Raw genomic sequence first — 14,107 nt, 5'->3', positions numbered from 1 at the left:
AAGGCCTGACTCTCCTCCAACATAAATCAACACTACAGCACAACACATCTCTTTCTTTTTCTTGTAAGGGTCACACGTTTTTTCAAGTTTGAAACAACTTCTGAAATATTGGAGAAAGCTTTGAACTTTCTGGAGAAATTTGAATGAAGCAATTGTAGTGAATTTATTTATAGCATCTTCCCCAGACTGAGTACAAAATTAACAGCTCAGGGCTTTCTTTATCTGGGTCACAGAAGCAACCTCTTATCTGAACTAGAAATATCTAATAATTAATAAGAGCAAACAGTAAATGTAAGTTCTCATTTATTTTCAAGGAGGAATACTGTCAATACCCTAATCAGAACAAGCCCAGACCGCTTCAGTATATAGATCCCTCCAAAGCAAAAATATTCCTACTATAGAACCTATGAACTGTATTAGAAAAAGAAAAGAAAAAATATTGTAAAAGTAATTCAGGAAGATTGTTTGGTGGCAAAACTTGTCACTTCTACGCAGACAAGGGCAATTGAGGTGCTCTCATGGTTCTCAAAGAATAATGGCTTGTTGCAAAGAGCCCTAGGAAGAAAGTTCTCATATGCTGACATTCCTCTTTGGTCTTTGCTGGAGGGGCAGACATTAGGGGGAGTCACTGGACAATAATAAATTAGCCCATGCTAGGCCCTTCTCCTACATGTGTGTACTGGTGTCTAGAAATACTAAGTTTGAAGCAACTTACTGACAGTTCTACATGAGGTTTGAAAAATTGGATATTTCAGAAACCAACTTCTATACCCCCCACAGGCCTTTCTTTTACCAAGAACAACACTGATCTGAACAAGAGAATTTGAAGGAAATTTGTTTGAAATATTCTTTCATGTGGGAAGCTCAGGAAGATTTATAAGCACATACCTGACCTTCTCTGAGAAACAGATTGATTTAATCTCTTTCATATTCTGCCTTTTCAAGAAGTTTCTTTGAAATTTTCTCAGGATGAGTGGAATATATAACTCATGAATAAAATTTTCTTGGCTTACAGACTACTGCTGAGCTTTGAGCTGTTTCATGAGGAAACAATTTAATGCCTTCATCCCAAGGATGACAGTCAAGTTTCTCTAACCTCATGATATTAAGGACACAACTCAATACAGCATCAAATCTCAAATCCTGTTTCTTCCACAAAACTCCTGCTTACCACTCCAGCCTTCTCTTGCTTCCCTGATACTCAGGCTCCTCCTCTTTCTCTCCCTCTGTTCCTCCTGTGCTCCCTCTTTCTCTCTTCCCCATACCAATCACATTGCTCTCTATTTTTCCATTACTTGAATAAACCAAACATATTTTCACATTAGTTCCTATGAACTAGGCATTTCTTGTTCCTCTAAATCTCATCTGACCCCTTATTTCAAAACCGCACCTTTTCCCTTCATCCAACAATCCGTTCACATCCTTTACATTAAAATTATGACTTCTGAGGGAACATTCATGATCCTTTTAAAATAAACTCGATCTTTGTAGCATTTCTTTATTAGGAGTTTATACTTGGCTACACAATTTCATACTTGTTCACCGTATGCATTTTCATTGAATATTTATTATTTTATCAGTTAATTGGAATTTTCAAAAGGTCAGGTGCCAGATGTGTCCTTTGCATTAATATATCAGTTGCACCTAGCAATGAACCCAGAAAAGCATGACTAACTGATGTTTGTTGAAATAATACATGAATAAGTTTCCTACTCTATACAGGATTTCTATTCTGTGTTCCATAGAACTTACTTTTAAATGCCTCATTAGGTACTGAGGTATGTATATGCCTTAAATGATTATTTTCTTCTCGTGGCCATTTTCCTTTGTAGACTGTTAGGGACACAAGGAAAGAGTCCATCTTATTGACACCTCTGTGCCTAATTCTATGTTTTATGTAGTGGAGACACAATCAATATTTATTGGTTAAGCTCAAAGTATTATTATATTATTCTATTAAATTACTAGAGTCAAACTTGAAATATCTAAAAGATCTGAAGCGGTGAGAACCAGGAGAGCCAATGATGTAAACGCAAGTCTGAATCCAAGTCTGAAGGCAGGAGGAGACTGATGTTGTCCTTTCTCAAGATAGGCAAAGAGGATGAATTCTTTCTTACTCTTATTGTTCTATTCAGGCTCCCTGTGGATTTTGGGTCACATAAAATAGAACTCTTCTCTTGATTTCCTGAATTTATCTTCAGAATCTGTTGACATTCTTAACCACAGTCTTATTTTAACCTAATTCTAGTCGTTGGTTTAACTTTGTGTCATGAAATAAGACACCATTCCTGTCTTCCAGTTCTAGTGCTTAGCCAGAGTTCCAAGTTCTATCCCTTGGCTCTAATCCCCTGATCAAGCCAAATGGTGCATATTTCAATGTCTAAATCACATGGGGGCTGTGTAAGTCAAAGACTTTCAATGCCTGAGAGGCCCTTTGTCCTGGAAGACTAGCTCACAGTAGGGCCACATAAATGGCTCTATCCAATTCTCTTATCCCTACCAGGATATTATGAAAATCTTTGTTTCACCCTGGTCTCTTGTGAGTAAGAACACACACAGCCTACATAACTCTAAAGAAAAATGTCTCTCAGTATTCAGACTTAAAGAAGTTTATCACAAATATGATCTGCGTTCAATATTTTTCATCTCAGTAGGGTTGCTACCTGCCCTATCTATCTGGTTTGCAAGCCTGAATTCATTTAAAAATATCTATTGCTCCCTCTGCCACACACACACACACACACACACACACACACACACACACACACACAGGTTCTTGTAATCAATGTAGCCTACTCACTATAATATATATGTTCAGTCATTCACTCAATAAATACTTAAGGAGCTCAGTACTGGTCAATAGTGATATAATTGTGGAATAAAGTACACAATCTCTGACCTCAAGAAGTCAAGGTTGACTTAGTGGCTAACATTAAACTATTATTATAAACATTTATAATTATTCCCTAGTGACAATATAGAGGAAAGAAATTCAACGGGGATGCATGAGATAGTGTCACAAAGGCTCTAATTTAGAACAGCACATCAGAAAAGACTGAATGACAATCAGCATGTCAGTATAACCATCTGCTGATCCACAGCCCAATAAAACTAAAGAAGATTAAGTTATAAAATTGTAAGCCTCTGGACTTCTGGGGAAAATTGCAGAGTAGGAAGATCCTAAGCTCACCTCATCCCATGAATACAGCTAGGTAACAACCAGCATAAACAACTCAGAAAAATGATGCCCAGAATGGCAGAACTGACTCTCCTCAACTAAATGTAGAGAAGAGGGCATATTGAAGATGGTAAAAAGGGCAGAGATGTAGTGGGGCACTAAACAGGCCTGCTAGACTGTCCCTGGGAGGGAAGGGCATCACAGGTAGAGATTGGGGAGAGAAACAGACCCTCATATTAAGCACCGTACACATAGAAAATCCACACAGGGAAGACAAATCCCCAAATACGGGCCTACTTTTGTGAGTTCTTATAATCAGCAGTGCTTAATTCTTGGAGCTTTAAAAATTAGCAGGCACAACTCTGGGAGAGTCATGAGGGAGATGGGAAACTGAGTCTGTGCCCTTAAAAGGACAACACAACAAAAAACCCTACTGAGATACAGCATAGAACCAACAGTTTGAAAAGTGCCTAGGGTATCTGGGAGGATACATTTACAAACCTCAGAACATGTGTCGGGTGGGCAGAGACCTTGAGGAGACCTCTCTAGGAACAAAGAGCTGGCTGACACCCACTCCATTTCCAAACCCCCAACCCAGATACATGGGACCATGGCAACCAACAGAGCACCAACACTCTCCACCCAGCTTGGCAAGTGCTCATCATGTCCCACATCCTCCTGCTGACAGGACATCTACAGCCAGGTCTCAGCTCCAGGTTTGTTTCCATGGTAGACCCATTCAAACTTTGCTAACACTGCACAGCATGCCCCACCATCCCCCGCTGCCAACATTTCTGTGGACCTACTGCCTCCAACTGTGCCAGCTTTGCTCCCAGTCGCTGCAGGACTCTTCTGCAACAGACATACATGGACATTGCTGTCACTGTGCACCCCACCCCTGCACTCTTGATCTCCTACTGACTTGTCACCACCATCCCTGAGGCAGGAGTTTTCTAAAGCAGCTCCAGGTCCCCTCCCACAATAACCTGCACAAGCTTCGGTAACACTACATGCTCTGTCCCCACATTTCTGTACACCTGTCCCCTCCAATACAGCCCTGGCTGGAGCCAATCCAAAGTTGTGACACAAGCCTGGCAGTGTGTAAGGAGCCCCAACAAATACCAGAACAACTACTAAGTGACTCCTGCACAGAGAGGGGATGATATCCACACACAGAGTCCATTTACAGGCCCAGCAATGGACTGTGGGCAGAGACCTTTTCTGCCTTGAGTCCCTGCCCACCATAAAAAGTTTCTCAGGGAACACCACAAAGCACACTGCATTTCTGTGCTACTGCATCTCTGGCAAATGCCTATTCTGACCCAAGCCCAATGAAGCCTTAACTGGTCCACTCATAGCACAAAGATGAAACCCTGACCAAAACAGGCAGAGAGCCATGTCAGACAATTGGACTGAAGGTAAAAATAGCTCAACAATAAGAGTAGGGTACATAAAACACACATAGGCTACACCCCTGAAGCACCAGGTTCTGATGAACAGGGGACATTACATTGCAGAGGGCTACAGGACCTCTTCTTCATAAAGGCCACTACTTTCAAGAGCAATAGATACAGCTGACTTTTCTAGCACACAGATACAGACATAGAGAATTAGAAAAAAATGAGACAGAGAAATATGTCCCAAATGAAAGAACAGGAAAAAAAAATCACAGCAATAAGGCTAAAAGAAATGGAAATAATATGTTTGCTAGAGAATTTAAAGTAATGTCATAAAGATAATGGATTGGAGAAAAGAGAGGAGAGCCTTAGTGACATCCTCAACAAAGAGATAGAAAACATAAAAAGCAATCAGAGATGAAGAATTCAATAACTGAAATTAAAAATACACTAGATGGAATAAATAATAGAACAGAAGAAGTGGAATAAGGGATAAGTGACCTGGAGAACCAAGTAATGGAAAGCAATCAAGCTGAACAGGAGAGAGAGAAAGAAAATAATAATAAAATTTGTTGTTACAACATTAAACGTAACAAAACTTGTATTATAGGAGTGCTAAAAGTAGAAGAAAGAGATAAAGGGGCAGAAAACTTATTTGAAGAAATAATAGATGGAAACGTTCCAAATTTGGGGAAGGAAACAGAAATCCAGATCCAGGAGGCATAGGAAATTTTCAATAAAATATATCCAAGAAGGCCTACAACTAAATATATAATAATTAATATGGCAAAAGGTACTGATAAAGAGAGAACTTTAAAAGCAGCAAGAGAAAATAGAACAATTACACACAAAGGTAACCCCAAAAGGCCACCAGCTGATTTTTCAGCAGAAAATTTGCAGGCCAGAAGGAATTGAATGATATATTCAAAGTGCTGAATGAAAGAAACCCATAACTGAGAATACTCTATTCAACAGGGACTTTCAGAATAGAAGAGATAAAGAGTTTCCTAGACAAACATAAGTTAAAGGAATTCCTCACCACTAAACCAGTCCTACAAGAAAGTTAAAGGAGCTTTGATTGGAAAGGAAAGACCATAAGCAGGAGTAAGAAAAGTAGGAAGCACAAAAGCAGTAAAATTAAGTCTAACTATAAAAATTAGTCAAGGCATTGACAAAATAAAAGGATGTAAATTATGACACCATATACCTAACACATGAGGGGGTGGGGTAAGGGGTAAAGAATGAATTCAAATTTAAGCAGCCATCAACTTAATATTGACTAGTATATGCATAAGTTGTTGTATATAAACCTAATGGTAATTAAAAAAATCTGAAACCAGTCATAGATATGCAAAAAATTAAAGAGATAATCCAAGTATATCATTAAAGTAAGCCAGGAAAACATGAAAGAAGAGAGCAAGAAAGGAATAGAGAAGATGTACAAAAACAATCATAAAACAAGTAACAAAATGGCATTATTGCACACTCATCAATAATTATTTTGAATGTAAATAGACTAAACATTATAATCAAAGGACATACGGTGACAGAATAGATAAAATACGAAGACTTATCTATGTGCTGCCTACAAGACTCATCTCAGACCTAATGACACATACAGATTAAAAGTGAAAGGATAGAAAAGGACTCATCATGTAAATGGAAGTGAAAAGAAAGCTGAGGGAACAGCTCTTAGAACAGACAAAATTAACTTTAAAACAAAGATTGTAACAAGAGACAAAAAAGGACACTATATAAAGTGAAAAATCCAACAAGATGATATAGCAATTGTAAATGTTTATGCATCCAACATGGAAGCAGTCACATAAATAAGGGACCTAATAACAAACATAAAGGAAGCAATCAATAGTAATCCAATAATAGTAGAGAACTTTAACACCCACTTCCACCAAGGTATAGGTCATTCACACAGAATATCAACAAAGAAAAAGAAACCGTGGTTTTGAATAACACTCTGGATCAGATGGATCTAACAGGTATATTCAGAACATTCCATCCAAAATCAGAATACACAGCCTCTCAAGTGCACATGGAATATTCTCCAGAAGAGACCACATAATAGGCCATGAAACAAATCTCAAGAAATTAAAACAGAATGAAGTCATACCACCATATTTTCCAATCACAACAGTATGAAACTAGGAATCAACCACAAGAAAAAATTTGGAAAGAGCACAAATACATACACATTATATATCAAGCTACTCAACAATGGATGGGTAAACCAGTAAATCAAAGAGGTAATCAAAAAACACAGAGAGAAATAAAAATGAAAACACAATGGTCTAAAATCTTTTGGATGCTGCAAAAAGCTGTTCTATGAGGAAAGTTTATAGGAATGTAGGCCTGTCGTAAAAAAAAAAAAAAGAAAAAGAAAGAAAAATCTCAAACAATCCAGACTTATACCTGAAGAAGCTAGAAAACAAAGAACAAACAAAACCTCAAACTAGTAGAAAGAAGGGAATAATAAAGATAAGAGCAGAAATTGGGGCACGTCGGTGGCTCAGTCGGTTAAGTGTCTGACTCTTGATTTCAGCTCAGGTCATGATATTACAATTGTGGGATCGAGCCCCATGTCAGGTGCTGCACTGAGCATGGAGCCTGCTTGGGAGTCTCTCTCCTTTTCTCTGCTTTCCCCCTTCTTGTGCTCACTGTCAAAATAAATAATTTTAAGAAATTAAAAGAAAAAACAGAGGGATGCCTGGGTGGCTCAGTTGGTTAAGTGTCCGATTTAGGCTCAGGTCATGATCTCACTGTTTGTGGGTTTGAGCCCCTCATTGGGCTCTGTGCTGACAGCTCAGATCCTGGAGCCTGTTTCAGATTCTGTGTTTCCCCTCTCTCTCTGATCCTCCCCTGCTCACGCTGCCTCTCTATCTCTCTCAGAAATAAATAAAACATTTTAAAAAAAATTTTAAAACCAGGAACATTAAAGCAGAAATAAAATAGAAACTAAAAAACAACAACAAGAGCAACAACAACAAAAAACTCACGATAGAACATGTCATAAAATCAGGACCTGGTTCTTTGAGAAAAAAAAATGTTAAACTAGAGAGACAGAGAAGAATCCAAATTAATACAATCACAAATCAAAGTAGAGAAATCACAACAAATACCACAGAAATACAAAGGAGGGGTGCCTGGGTAGCTCAGTTGGTTAAGCATCCGACTTTGGCTCAGGTCATGATCTCATGGTTCATAGGTTTGAGCCCCGCATCAGGCTCTGTGCTGACAGCTCAGAGCCTGGAGCCTGCTTCAGATTCTGTGTCTCCCTCTCTCTCTGACCCTCCCCTGCTCACGCTGTCTCTCTTTCTCTCTGAAATAAATAAAACATTAAAAAAAAGAAATAGAAAGGATTATGAGAGCATATTATGAAAAATTATATGTTGGCAAACTAGAAGAAATGGATGAATTCCTGGAAACCTACAACATCCCAAAACTGAAACAGGAAGAAATAAAAAAAAAAAATTGGACCAACCTACTGCCAGCAATAAAATTGAATCAATAATCCAAAAACTTCCAACAAACAAAAGTCCAGGACCACATAGTTTCAGAGAAAAATTCTAACAAACATCTGAAGAGTTAATATTCTTCTGAAACTATTACAAAAAACAGAAGAGGAAGGAGTGCTTCCAAATTCATTCAACGAGGCCAGCATTACCCTGATTCCCGAGACAAATTCATGATAGGAAAAGAAACTACAGGTCAGTATCTTTGATTAACATAGATGCAAAAATCTTCACCAAAATACTACAAACTGAATCTGACAATACATCAAAAAATCATTCACCACAATCAGGTGGGATTTATTTCTGGGTTGCAAGTGTGGTTCAATATTTGCAAATCAATCAACCTGATACATCAATAAAGAGGATAAGAACCATATGATTATTTCAATACATAGAGAAAGGCATTTGACAAAATACAATATCCATTAATGATAAAATTTCTCAACTAAGTTTAGAGGGACACACAGCCATATATGAAAACTCCAGAGCAAATATCATCCTTAATGGGGAAAAACTGAGAACTTTTCCCCCAATGTCAGAAGCAAGACAAAGATGTCCACTCTCACCGCTTTTATTCAACATAGTACTATAAGTCCTAGACATAGCAATCACAGAACAAAAAGAAATAAAAGGCATCCAAATTGTTAAGGAAGAAGTAAAACTTTTACTATTTGCAGATGTCATGATACTATATGTAGAAGAATTCACCAAGAAACCTCTAAAGCTGATTAGTGAATTCAGTAAGGCCACAGGATACAAGATCAATGTACAGAAATCTGTTGCATTTTAATCCATTAATAATGTAGCAAAAAGAGAAATTAAGAAAGCAATCACATTTATAATCATACCATAAGTAAAATACCTAGGAATCAACTTAACCAAGGAGGTAAAAGACCTATACTCTGAAAACTATAAAACACTGAAGAAAGAATTGAAGGTGATACAAACAAATGGAAAGGTATTCCATACCTATGGATTGGAAGATCTAATATTTTTAAAATGTCCATACTACCCAAAACAATCTAAACATTTAATGCAATGCCTATCAAAATATCAACATCATTTTCAGAGAGCTATAACAAATAATCCTAAAATTTGTATGGAACCATAAGAGACAATGAATAGCCAAAGCAATCTTGAAAAGAAAGAACAAAGCTGGAAGTATCACAATCTCAGATATTAAGATGTACTACCAAATAGTAACCAAAACACTATGGTACAGTTACAAAAACAGACACAAAGATCAACAGAGCAAAAAAGAGAGTGAGCCCAGATATAAACACATTAGTCTTCAACAAAGGAGGCAAGACTATGCAATAGGCAAAGGATAATCTCTTCAACAAATGGTGTTGGGAAAACTGGACAGCAACATGCAAAGAAAGTCCATTCAAAATAGATTAAGGAGCTAATTATGAGACCTGAAACCATAAAAACCCTAAAAGAGAGCATAGGCAGTAATGTCTCTGATCTTGGTGATAACAATATCTTTTCTGGAAGTATCTCCTGATGCAAGACAAAAAGAAGCAAAAATAAACCACTGGGACTACATCAAAATAAGAATCTTCTGCACAGCAAATTTAACAAACAAATGAAAAAAAAAAGCCCTACAGAATAGGAAAAGATATTTGTAAATGACTTATCTGATAAAGGACTATTATCCAAAATACATGATGAACTTATATAATTCAACACCAAAAAACACAAATAATTTAATTAAAAATGGGCAGAGGACATCAACAGAAATTTCTCCTTAGAAAACATACAGATGGCTAACAGACACACAAAAAGATGCTCACTATCACTAATTATCAGGGGAATGCAAATCGAAACTACAATTAGACAGTACTTCATACCTGGAATGAGGTAGAGTGGCTAGAGTGAAAAATACAAGACATAACAAGTTTGGTGAGGATATGGAGGAAAAGAAACCATCATATATTGTTGGTGGAAATGTATATTGGTGCAGCCATTAGCCATTGTGGTAAACAGTGTGAAGGTTTCTGAAAAAAATTTTAAAAATACAAATTCCATTTGATCCAGCAATTCCACTACCGGGCAGTTGCCCAAAGAAAATCAATAAACACACACACACACACACACACACACACACACACAAGAAGAGTATTACTCAGCTGTAAAAAAAAAAGGATTAAAAACTTGCATTTGCAACAGTACAGATGGATCTAGAGAAATGGGTCAGAGAAACACAAATACCATATGATTTCATTCATATGTAGAATTTAAGAAACAAAGCAAACAATGTGAATAGGGACAAACCAAAAACAAAGTCTTAACTATAGAGAACAAATTGTTGTTTACCAGAGGGGAGTTGGGTGAGGTGACTGGTGAAATAGTTGAAAGAGATTAAGAGTACACTTATGATGAGCCCTTAGTAATGTACAGAATTGTTGAATCACTATATTGTCCACCTGAAACTAGTATACACTGTATGTTAACTATACTGGAGTAAAAATTTAATTTTGTAAATGTTTTTATTTATTTTTGAGATAGAGAAATAGAGGCAGAGAGAGAGAGAGAGAATGAATGAATGAATGAGAGATAGGGGAAGAGAGAGAGAGGGAGACCCAGAATCTGAAGCAAGCTCCAGGTTCCGAGCTGTCAGCACAGAGCCTGATGCAGGGCTTGAACTCACAAACTCCAAGATATGACCTGAGGCAAATTTGGACACTTAACTGACTGAGCCATCCAGGCTCCAGCTAGAGTAAAAATTTTTTTTTAAATTATTAAAAATTTCTAACCTCTGGAAATGATAATGAGAGCAAAAAACAAATTAAGAAATACTTATTCACGAAAATCTATGAAAATTCAATAAAAAAGCAAGGAGTCTATGGTATTTGGACAAAGACTACTCTCTCCTCTCCACTACTCCCTCTCTTTTGCTTGGCAGAGCAGAGAACACTCCACACCCCTAGAACCAAGAACATAGAGGACTCTGTCCCCACAACTCCAAGTCAAATAATTTTCATGCTAGTAGGAAGAAGATTTCAACATTTCTAGCCTGTCCTGAACTACCAGCTGCTGAGGCTAAGTTATGGGTGAGTACATTTAAGATGCAGGAGCTCCCTCCTTCATTCTGGTCCCACTATGGAATGGAAATTCTTCCTTGGCCATGGCAGTTTGAAAATTCTGAGGTCCCTTTAACACTTGCCCCCTGGCTTGTGTAGTAGTACTCCATGACAAAGAGGCAAGCTAAAAGGACCTCCGGCTACTGCCACTCTCTCCACTGAGTTCTCAGCTGCTACAGTGGAGGTATCTGGGAAGAAGGAATAGGTATCAAAAAGATAGCTCTTTTGCAAATGAAATCAGTTCTTTTTGGAAAAGATTAACAGTTAGCAAAAATTCAACGTATGAGTGCTTTTTAGAACAGGGAGGTTGCTATGAAAGGCATGGATTTGAGGAAGACCCAGCTCAGGGCACCCAGTAGGTGCCCTACTTTGCAGGAGAGAACTGAGAAATAAGACAGCTGGACAGAGTCCTCCTGGGGCAAGCATACACATCTAACACAGATCTCAGAAACTATTCCTTCAAAGGAGCCACAATCTGATTAGAGTCATTTGTAGACAAATTTATGCTCCAGGGCACTGGTGAAACAGTATAGTAATCAACTGGAAATTAAAAGTTGAGTGTTGTGAGGAAAGAGAAAAATAGCTCTACAAATGCCACTGTTGTCCTAGGGTGAACAACGGACATACTCAAAGCTATGCCGTTCTAAAGAGAAATATCAAAAGCTTAACTCTACAAAGGAGGAAATGGAATTCACTAAATTAACTCAGTACCTCACGAAAGCATAATAATAACAATCCTTGGCAGAGAGCCACCATAAAAATATTTTTCACATTATGATGTGTATTATTTAAAGTAATTTTATTTTCAACAAAAATTATGAGGCAATAGAACAAAACGGGAAGGTACGAGCTATACTGAAAAAGCAGCACACTATAAAAACTGTCAGTGAGAGCCACAGATACTAGATTTAATAGAAGAGTTCAAAGTGGCCATTATAAGTATGTTCATTAAACTAAAGGAAAACATGATTCAAGAAGATATAATGGAAATGACACATCAAATAGAAAATATCAATAAAGAGAAAAGATTTAAAAGGTGAAAATTCTGGCATGAAACGTAAAATAACTGAAATTTTAAAAATCATATAGTAGCTCAATACTAATTTTGAAATTGAAGAATAATTACTGACTTTGAAAGTGGACTGATAGAGATTATTTAAGCCAAAAAACAAAACAAAACAAAAAAAACCAGTAAAAGGAATAAAGAAAGTTGGAGATTGCCTCAGAGAAACATAGAACACCATCAAGAGCACTAATATTATATATAATCATATATAATATATATATATAGGAAGGAGAGGAGAGAAAGGATAGTTTTAAAAAAATTAATGTAAGGGGTGCCTGGGTGGCTTAGTCGGTTAAGCGTCCGACTTTCGCTTGCGTCATGATCTCACGGTTCGTGGGTTCGAGCCCCACGTCGGGCTCTGTGCTGACTGCCAGCTCAGAGCCTGGAGCCTGTTTCAGTCTGTGACTCCCTCTCTCTCTGACCCTCCCCTGCTCACGCTGTCTCTCTCTCTCTCCCAAAAATAAATAAAACGTTAAAAAAAATTAATGTAATAATGATAATAAACTACCCAGATAAGAATTACTTTATAAACACCTAAACATCCAGAAAGCTCAATAAATTCCAAGAAAGATAAACACAAAAATATCTACAACAGTTACATTATAGTAAAAATGCTGAAAGTCAAATACAAAGAAAAAATCTACAAAGTAACAAGTGAAAAATGACTCATCATTTACAAAGGAACTCCAAAAAGGTTAAAAGCTGACTTTTCAGCAGAAATAATGGAGGCCAGAAAGTAGTAGATAACATCATTTGATTCTCACTATTCATGGTTATTATGTTTTCCAAAGTCACAATGAACATTAAATTAATAAATGTTAAACTATACCTCCTAGAAGAAATACAGGTTTAGGTCTTTATGAACCTCAGGCCACAGCATTTTTATCAACCAAAATATAATTTGCATTATCCGTTTGCTAGCGTTCTTACAAAACAAGCCAGTTTCAGCTATGTCAAAACCCACTCTTTCATATAACCTGTGAGTGCTATGTTTTTCTGTGTAGTGCTAAGTAGGTACTTTTTGAATTCCTCTATAGCCTCCTGTTCTTTGATTTAGCAAATAATTAGTTATGACACAAAAAGCACAAAGAAGAAAACAGATAAATTTATCTTAATTAAAATAAAAAATAATGTTGTGCAAAGAAAGTAACAACACAACTCATAAAATGAGAAAAAAATGTGAAGTACATATTTCATAAGGGACTTGTATCTGGAATATACAAAGAACACTTACATCTGACTAATAAAAATAGTCAAAGAATGTGAATCGATATTTCTCTGAGGAACATATACAAATGACCAATGTAACTACTCGCTATATATCCAAGAGAAATGAAAATGTATGTGTACACAAAAGCTTGTACATGAATATGGCAGCATTTTTCATAATAGCCAAAAGGTGGAAACATCCCAAATGTTGATCAATGGACAAATGGGCAAACAAAATCTGTTGTATCAATACAATGGACTATGATTCAGTTATAAAATGAAGTACTGATATATACCACAACATGAATGAACCTTGAAAACATTGTAAGTAAAATAAGCTCGTTACAAAAGCCCACATATTGTAAAATCCTATTGGTATAAAGTCCAGAATATGTAAATCTAAAGACACAGAAAGATTAGTGGTTACTTAGGTCTGGGGGAGGTGGGAATACAGGGATTACATATACATGTGATTATCCTAAAAAACACTGAATTATATACTAAGTAAGTGAGCTGTATCTAACATGAAAAGAAAAGCCATCTCTACAGGAGAAACCTTAATGGTAAGATTTCAATGATGAGTCTTGGTAAAGTGTGAAAGAAGTGGAAGAACAAGACAGCAAAGGCTCTGAGGTCTGAAGGAG

Source organism: Hyaena hyaena, unplaced genomic scaffold (genome assembly GCF_003009895.1).
Source record: "Hyaena hyaena isolate Hyena2069 unplaced genomic scaffold, ASM300989v1 scaffold_711, whole genome shotgun sequence".
NCBI classification, from domain to species: domain Eukaryota; kingdom Metazoa; phylum Chordata; class Mammalia; order Carnivora; family Hyaenidae; genus Hyaena; species Hyaena hyaena.
This window is presented reverse-complemented; position numbering follows the sequence as displayed.